Consider the following 9,030-nt stretch of genomic DNA (forward strand, 5'->3'; position numbering starts at 1 on the left):
AACACTCAGATCCATGGCTTATTAAGGTGTCAATGTATAATTTCAGTAATGTGATTTCAAAAATCATCTACCATCACAGTGCTACACAAGTATCAGTTAAGGCGTAAGGAGTGAAAACAATAAAACCATAATGTTTTGTTGTCAGGAATAGGTCTCATAAGCTTTATAACTACTTTGAGAATTATTTTAAACCCTCATATCTAACAAACTATCAAGCCGAACAAGCACTGCTCTTAAAATTATAATTCCGGCCCATGCTAATGCACGGCACACATTACATATTTCAAGTTAAAATGTATCAAAACAATAATATTATAATACCTCAAAGATAGTTTTGTTAATACATTTATTAACAGCTTGCAGATTTGTTTTTTTTTTTACACCTTTTTTATTGATAACATGAAATAATAATGCAATAAGAAAATTACAGCTTGAAATTGGAAACTTATTTTAAATGTATTTCTTGAGTCTCAAGCAAACATCTTCTGCAGCTACTGTAGACATTCAAAAGAAGAGTGTAAGCACACACAACCCTTCTGAGAAGAGGACAGCATAGAAAACATCACAACAGAGCAGACTAAAACCAAACCGAGCAGGTACTCACTCAGATAGACGCAGGAATAGCCCCCAAAACACATCACTAAAATGCAGAAGTCTGTCTACTATCCTGTCAGGGTGCAAGCTAGTTGCCTTGGCCCTGGCTGGGCGTTATTTGTAAGCCAAATCCTTAAAGAACAAGAAGCTTTCTCTGTGCCTAAACCTGCCGACAGACAGGGGGCTTTGAAGGCCCCCAACTGAGATCTGCAAAGAGCTTTGAAGCCAACTGAAAACTCTGCTTTATGGGACTAAATGAAAGCAAGGAAGAAGGGAAGTTATACAAAAAAAAACAGCAGAGCAACATCGAGCACTGTTGCTATTCTCTATCTGCTGGTTCATGGTTGTTTAGTTTGATAATTGTGTGCTGTGTTTCTCACTTTTGTAAATATATGTGAATTCCTTGGTACCATTTCAGTAAGTACTGTGACACTGCAGTTATTTGTTTGTTTCTGTTATGGTTCATTGCCTTTTAAATCTAAGACACAATTCAAACGGTATTATGTTCCAGTTATTAGGTAATAGCATTAATTAATAACATTACATCACTTTAAAAAAATGATTTTTTTAATGACCATAGCAAATTGAGATGAAGTGAGATTCATTCAATTGAGAGTAAAAAGTAAATTTTTTGACAGGCAAATTTACTATCACAGCTCATTTGTAAGATATTTTATGTTTTTCCACTATTAGGCAGACAGTATGGATTCTGTCTTTTCTCACTTACTAACGACCTATAATAGACTGTGTATAATTTGTATAATTTTATGAGTATTTATTTCTAAATGGCTGATATTAGGGTTAGAGTTAGGGTTGTGCATCACAACCTGTATACAGGCCGAATGGGGAACTAAAAGACACTGTTGCACATCATGTAAGAGCCATTCATCTATTTCTGTTATTTACGGTTTAGTTCTGAAAGTGTTGTTGCTGTAACATGATGTGAAGATATCAACTTTACTGAAATACTTCTTTCTGCCCCAAGTTTAACCTGGGGATTTAGCATTTTTAATTAAAAAAATGTTGGCTATTAATTCCTGGACTCAGAGGGCCACAAATGTTTCTGTGTAAGGCCTCCATCATTTGTTTCTGAAAATATAGTAAAGAGCAGGATTATAAAATTAGTCATTGTAGAATGTTTTTTTCAAATGTTGTTCCTTTATTCCTTTCCAGATATGGCTCTGGTATGGTGGCATACAGTATTATCTAGTATTCAGTCTTATTGGCATAATGTTGCAATTATTATTTTGTATAAATAATAGGATTTCTTTTAGGATTTAGTTTTTTTCAATCATGAAAACTATTTTTTTAGGTCTGTTTTTTATCACAGCAAGTTGAATTCAATTGAATCATCAATTCACTTTATGATCTCTTTCCAGTTTCAAAGACAGCTATTTTGCACCACTTTTGTCGAATATGTCATCACATTTATTATTATCAAACTTGAAGCTAGAATATTATGGTTTAAAAGCTACTGTCTTTAATAATAAATTGAAGTTTCATGGTAAGAAAGATGTGCATGTGTGGCAGACTGAGTAAACAGTGGCTTTGTTAGGTGAACAGCTCAGTTCTGTTTATCGGTTCTGTCACCTTGAGGATGTCTGAACTTCAGCTCTGAAAAACAACTCTGGTGCCAAGAACCGTCCATGAAACATCATTGTCATGGTGCTTTTGATGTTACTCCAGCCTCATTAATTATCAGAAAAACAGAAAACACCTATCTGAAGTTAATTTCCCATCTTCAGGATGTTGGAGCTGATGTTTTGGTCTCACATCTGCAATCAGATCACTAGCTCTGTTCTCTCAGAAACAAAATCACTTTCTCCCTTTCTTTCTCCGTCTCTTTTCATTAAGTCCTTTAAAGGCACACAAACCATCTCCAGCAGACAAAACACTGGACAAGCCTCTGTGATGTCCTGACTCATTCTGCTCCTCTCCTCTCCAAAGCTTTTGGGCCGTCGCAATGGGACCCAAAACCAACACGCACATAATGGGGCCTTGTTGGAGCCGCCTTAATGTTTCTAATGTTATGTAAATGAGGAGGGAAGAGGGCAGGAAAGGAGAAGAGAGGAGCAGAGCGGAGGAGGAGGCAGTGGGAGTGTTTGTGTGTCCGAGGAGGCTGCTAAGCTGCCATTACCAGGGGATTAGGCAAATGCTGCCGTTGTATCGATGCTGGTTCGACAGCGAACCGCCAACCCTAATCCCCTCCTCTCTTCTCCTACCGACAACGCCTCCTTTATGCCTCCCCTCTATATATCCCCCCCACCAGCACCACCACACAATCGTTTGTTAAAAATCTTCACAGAACTTTCTGGCTTCAACTTTTCAACTCTCTCCTCTTTTCTAAGTCATGCATATACACTCACACCAACTAAAAAACACAAATACTACGAGAAATACTTGGTGCACAGCCAGCGTAAATTTGTCTGTTCATTGATTTCTCTGACATGTGATGTGTGTGAGTAAATGTGTGCGAAGTGATCAATATTAAAAGCCAGATAGGGCCTTTCTGGTTTGTCTGAGAAGTGTTTGCCTGGAGCTTCAGCACAGAGCTATGACCTACTGGCTTCTGAACGCATCAGCTCTTCAGTTCCCTGCTCCTCAGACTCTGGGCAGGGGACGAGTGCTGGTCTCTGGATGCTGCTCACCGCTCCCTTGGCGCACTCGTGGCTCCTTTAAAGGGATTCTCAAGACATCCTTCTACCCCAACTTCCTGCAGGGAGACAGTGCATGAAGATGGGAGAAAGAGAGGGAGAGAGCAGATTAGGTTCTATTTGTAGGCAAGCAGTCTCCTATAAAACGTCTCTGTTACGTGCTGTTTGTCTTTTCTTTTCTGTTTCTCTAGACTGCTTTAGATTGCATTTAACAATGCGGAAGTCACATTAAAAAAAATTGAACAGTTTAATTTTCACTGTTGACAAACATTCAGAGAAGCATGGTCAAAATAAATAATAATGTATTAGCAGGTTTTGGCTATAACATTTTAATACATTGTTTAAGAAACGCAATGGATAAAAAAAAAAAGATTAGTATCTGCATATGTTATCACTAACTATTCAACACTTAAGCTGAAGCGTGTCATCAAGAAATAAGAAAGCTATTCTAAGACAAACTAGCTGTGTGATGTTTGTGTATGTGTGTGTATGTGTCTGTGTTTGTGTGAATGGTGACACAGTTGCAGGCAGAACTTGGAATACTCAATTATCACATTAGCACATCCAGGGAGAAGCCGAAAGGCCACACACAAAAACACACACACACACACACACACACACACACACACATACGCCACCCCCACATATCTTTGGAACTGCAGGCCCCCTGCTGAGAAGCTCAAACACACCAACTGAGGGCGGGGGCTGGTGCTGGAGGAAGAGGGGAGGGCTGTTGGGTTGTGGAGAAGCATGAGGCTGCTGAGTGACATTGAGACCAAGGTTAAACACAAATTAGCCGTTCTGTTCTGCAATAGGCCATGTTCAGACCGGCAGCAGCGCTGCGTCACAGAGAGCAGCCTCCATGTTCATTGCTTTGCAGCAAGGGTGATGCTTCTTGAGTAAAATAGTTCATCTTGGTTCAATCTTTGAGGCAACGCAATGCAACACTTTCCAGCAACACACTGCGTTAATTAAAATGTGCCAATTAAAATACAAGCATTCTAGTTGAATTATGTTGTAGTGTGTAGCTTGTAGCATTATGATAATTTCACCGTTTACGATGCAAATAAGCAACTTTCCAGAGCTAAACACTTACAGCTTTCAGTAAGCACTGACACACCTGATGAAACTTTTGCAGTGTTATAATATATATCTCCCAATACATTACTTGGAATTGTGATCAATGATATATAGTTTGTGGGACTGCATGGTTTTACTTTAGAATACTACTTATTTATACAGATATTTTATTCTTCTGTGTTTAGGTGTCGTGGTCCATACATGCAGCGGCTCTGCAGGTCCTGCCATAGGCTGACATGCACGTCCTCAAACATAACTATTGCACAGCAAATGGGGCCTATACGGAAACTGTGAGAGCATAAATGAGTCTGTTCGGGGCGGCTTTTGTCCAACAATATCAGTTGTTTTTTGGAATGTTAGGAAAATGCATTTTTTGTGATCTTGCAAAGTCAGTGCAAAGCTTCTGGCCAATTGATGCTCTATGTTGCAAAGTAAAGGGGTATTTGATGAATGCAAAACACTGCCTGATAATGCACATCACAAAATATATTACAGAGGTGGAATGAATAGATTAATTTCCTCACTGAACGATGAATAAATGCATTAACTCTAAGAATCTATAGCATCAGACGGACAGATAAATTTGACCACACACGCACTCAAGAACCACTGATGATTAACAAATACAGTATACAGTATATATAAGTTAGTATAAGAACACGCCAAGAAAATCAAGAATCCCTCTAAAACAAAGACATGTTCTGCACCTTTTAGATTTAACACTGATTAGCCATTTACTATTTGAGTTCTTTTTCTCCACAATGTCTGTTTTTGAAGTTCTACTTCTATTTTGGAAGTGTGTGGTCTTTTGCATGCTATTGAAATACCACAATCACGGCAATCACAATTCTCTATTCAGTGCTTGAAATTCTTCTGAGTGTGGAAATGATAGTTCATAAATTATTTCGACAAACGCAGCCGGGCTCCCTGATGCTGTTTGCTGTCTGAGTGTTAACGAAACGTTAGAAATGGTTTTGTAATTCACACAAGGTTCACCACCAGACAAAAAAGCAGAGACAGCTTACTGTATTCAGCGCTAGAAACACAAGACTAAGATGTTTAGCTGCTGCACAGAGATGAAAAAAATCAGCTCCTTTAGTGTCGGAAAGAAAATCGGACAAATGGGCAATTATATTAATATATCTACATGCAGTATAATTAAATGACTGTCTTCTCTACAGGTCATTTTTTGAAAATTGAAAATTTCTTAAATTCTTTCTTATTTGGACACAATTTGGTTTCCTGCCAGAGTAGGACTGAGAGATAATTCATGATCCAGAAATATCTCTGACAATATTGTTTTTTTTTTTTTTAATTTCTGCAAAACAACAATATTTAAAATATTGTACTTATACTGTATCTTCCAACAGAGAGGCACTGTCTTGGCCACACAATTACAAGAGAGAAAACCCTGAAAAACAAACAGGTGTCTAATGCTGTTAATTCCTTTGCTTAGCATGTGAAAACACTGACGAACAGGGATGGTGAGCAACAATGGTCGTTATCCTGGATAGATAGAAACACCTGGAAAAGTGCAGCAGTAGGTGTATAGCAAAAAGAAAACAGCTAATAGAAACAAAGTATTTTACAGTATGTATTTGTGAGCATGAGTTTATTAAACAGTGCATCTCTTCTATTGTATTTTTCCTGAAAATAAGTGATTTACGAGCAAAAAAGTATCAAAATTAAAATATCTCAGGCAAGTGTCCCCTTAGAACAAAGCATAGCATATTTCAAGCTTTAATGTTGACCTCTCATTCAGCTTTCACTAGACAGTAAATAACACAGGTTAAATTTCACCGCTCACAGAGTATTGACAGCTTCTCCTTACTGCTTCTACAGCTGTAAGAAGGCAAAAAAAGCATAAAGTCTTGGTTTAGTGATGGTGAATTACTGTTCAGTGTCAGCTCGGCTCCCTGTCAGCTGATATGCTGTAAGAGGTGTGTCTATTTTAAGTCTAGTGGTTGGCCTAACAGGGAGACCAATAACTTGAAAGAAAGGGTTGTGTGGGCATGTGTGTATGTGTGTGTGTGTGTGTGTGTGTGTGTGTGTGTGTGTGTGTGTGTGTGTGTGTGTGTGTGTGTGTGTGTGTGTGTGGGTGTGTGTGATTTTAGTGTGTCTCAGCTGAGGTGTTGGTATGATACTTTGACTCCACTGGTATGTTGTATAAAAAGAGAGAGGGAGAATAGAAACGTAAGTGTGATGAGAGCAAACAGACATAGACCTAATGAGCAGACAGAAAGGCATGTTAAGAGGGTAATGAGCACCCTGAAGTTTGAGATATGTCATGATATGTCTGAGCCTTATAGCACGTCATGCCATTATAGATTCAAAATCTGTCCCTGTCATCCTTTAATTGCCTCACTGATTGTCATTGGGATTTTATTTTCTGCGTGTGTATCTTTTGCTATTTAAATCAGGCTGCCTGTTATCCACAGCCTGTAGATAAATTCATCCTCTGCATTTTGCCATAATAACAATTGTGCTGTTGCCAGTAAACACAACAGTCCTAATTCTGTTGCCATTTGATGTTGGGTTTGGGAAACAATTAGTTTCAAACAATCAATTAGTCGATCAACTGAAGATTTGATCAATCGTAATTTGAATCTCTTTCTGTTTTTGACCGTTCCTAAAATTACAAGCAATCTGTAGATGTCAATTTGTGATTTTGCAATGAAAATTGTTGAACCTGGCTAAACATTTGCTGCAATGCAATGTCATGGTGCTGTGTCAGCCAACGTAATACGTGCAACAACACATTCATGGTAGACTACTTTGTAACAAGAATGCCATATTTCTACTGTTTACCTCACAACTGGCACAATGGAGGAAACAATGATCCCCACACAATGACATTCTGGTACCTGACAGAACCCACTCCCACTAACATAGCCCCAGTTGCTGTTTCCTGACCGTGAGAGACAGAGAAGTAAGAAGGTTGAGGAGTGGAGTTCAGATATTTCCTACAGTTACTTAATTGACAACAAAACCTGCACTGATCTCAGTATTTTTATGATTCAGTACACTTTTCAAAGTAGAAGTGTAGATGATTTGTTTGTGTCTAAGTGTGTGTAACAGCTTTCTCTCAGCTTTTTCTTATCTTCTCTTTCTTCCCAGGACTCTTCCTCCTCCTATAGATTGTAAAAACTGACAGACCCACCTGAACAAATAATTTCATCTCTAAATAAATGTTCACTGCAAAGGAGGGTGACATGCTAACTTGTGTGAAATACAATTTTCTGTATAGAGATCCATTCAGGAACTTGGTGAAATAGACCTTTCTCATGGGAGAGATCAAGTCTTTCAACCATAAAGTAACTAATTAGATTAATAAAAGCTGCATTACATGTTGTGGTTTAAGTAAGTCCCAGGACATTTGGTATTGTTAATGCCGGCATAAAAATATGGCTTACTGTGTCACCTAAATGACATGGGCCCTCAGTAACATAATTAGCTAGCTACACCTGTGTTATTCCTGCTAACGAGCTGTAGCAAGAGAAGAATCTGTTAGCTATAGCAGTTAGCTAATAGCCAGTTCCATCAACTAACAACGTCAGCGTGTAAAAAAAGCCAATTACTTGATAAATGCTGGTTCATGTCAATTTTTGCAGAATAAGGAAAACTTGGGCTCGGGAATGTCCGTGCATTATTCCAAGATAACGTACCCATGTTGTTAGCATTGTAGTCACACTGGAAAAAAGGAAATTATGCCAAAGTTACCTTTAGCCGTAGCTAGCAGTTTGTGAAACCAGAAACAAACAGTATACTGCTCATTTTTATCACACCGTTGTATACGTTTTAATGTAAGATTGATATTAGAGTTTACTTAATTGTAACTTCTAGTGTAGTATATAGTGTATTTTTTGTAATTCCCCATATCTCTGACTCAAAATTATAACTAGGATTCTGATATAAACGGCCTTTGCCCCTTGGTTGTGTGGAATAACTGTTTGATGTAACCATGGCATAGTTAGCTAAGTACTAACATTAGCTACCTATAGCTAGCTAACAAGCTAGCCAACACAGTGGCTGAGTATATTTATTAGTTTAAAAATTAGGTAAAAAGAGAAAAGAACTTACCCCTCTTGCTTCAGCCTTTTTGACAAGTTATTTTTAGTTGTTCTTTGGTTATTTTGTAATGCACAATACAGCAATGTTTTCTAAATTGACTGCAGTGACTTCCTGTAGTGAGAAGGGGCTTCCAGTACTTTTGTCAGCTCTCACCATGCCTCCAAAATAAAAGCATGGCTGTGGCAGCTTTGTCTGAAATAATACATAATCGTTACAAAAAAGAAAAGGGCTGCAAAAATAGGGCTGTAAAATATCTCTATCATCAATGTTTGCTTGGTTCTCAGGTCGGGTGGTGTTCCCTCTCCACTCCGCGTTGGATGCACTGGATGCAACATATCTTTTTATTTATGAAGTAGTGTAAGGACTTCTTCCTACTTATCTGAACACCTACATCCTCCCGAGGTTTTCAGGGACATATCACCTGTGCTCACAGGATCTTTTTTTATTGACAGTCCCTAAAGCCTGCACTGACTTTGGAAAAAAGACTTTTAATTTTGTGGCACCATCTGCATGGAATCAGCTTCAGAATGAACTACAGTTGAAGGAGTTGGTCTCACTTTATTCTTTTAAAGGCTTTTTAAGTCTGTGTCACTGTTTTTAAATGGATTTAGGACCCAGGGTTTTTATGATG

General features: G+C 38.3%; 1 long non-coding RNA gene across 2 annotated transcripts in view; it reads right to left on the reverse strand.

The window, feature by feature from the left end:
* LOC117946677 overlaps positions 1 to 8,535 on the reverse strand; it is a 32,742-nt gene extending 24,207 nt beyond the window's left edge. For both annotated transcript variants that reach the window (XR_004657077.1, XR_004657078.1), the window contains exons 1-3: positions 8,409 to 8,535; positions 7,907 to 8,018; positions 605 to 3,307 (exon numbers count right to left, since the gene is read on the reverse strand). This is a non-coding gene — a long non-coding RNA (uncharacterized LOC117946677). The remainder of the gene's footprint in view (positions 1 to 604; positions 3,308 to 7,906; positions 8,019 to 8,408) is intronic.
* Positions 8,536 to 9,030: the final 495 nt, after the last annotated feature.

Source organism: Etheostoma cragini, chromosome 6, assembly GCF_013103735.1.
Source record: "Etheostoma cragini isolate CJK2018 chromosome 6, CSU_Ecrag_1.0, whole genome shotgun sequence".
Taxonomy (NCBI): Eukaryota; Metazoa; Chordata; class Actinopteri; order Perciformes; family Percidae; genus Etheostoma; species Etheostoma cragini.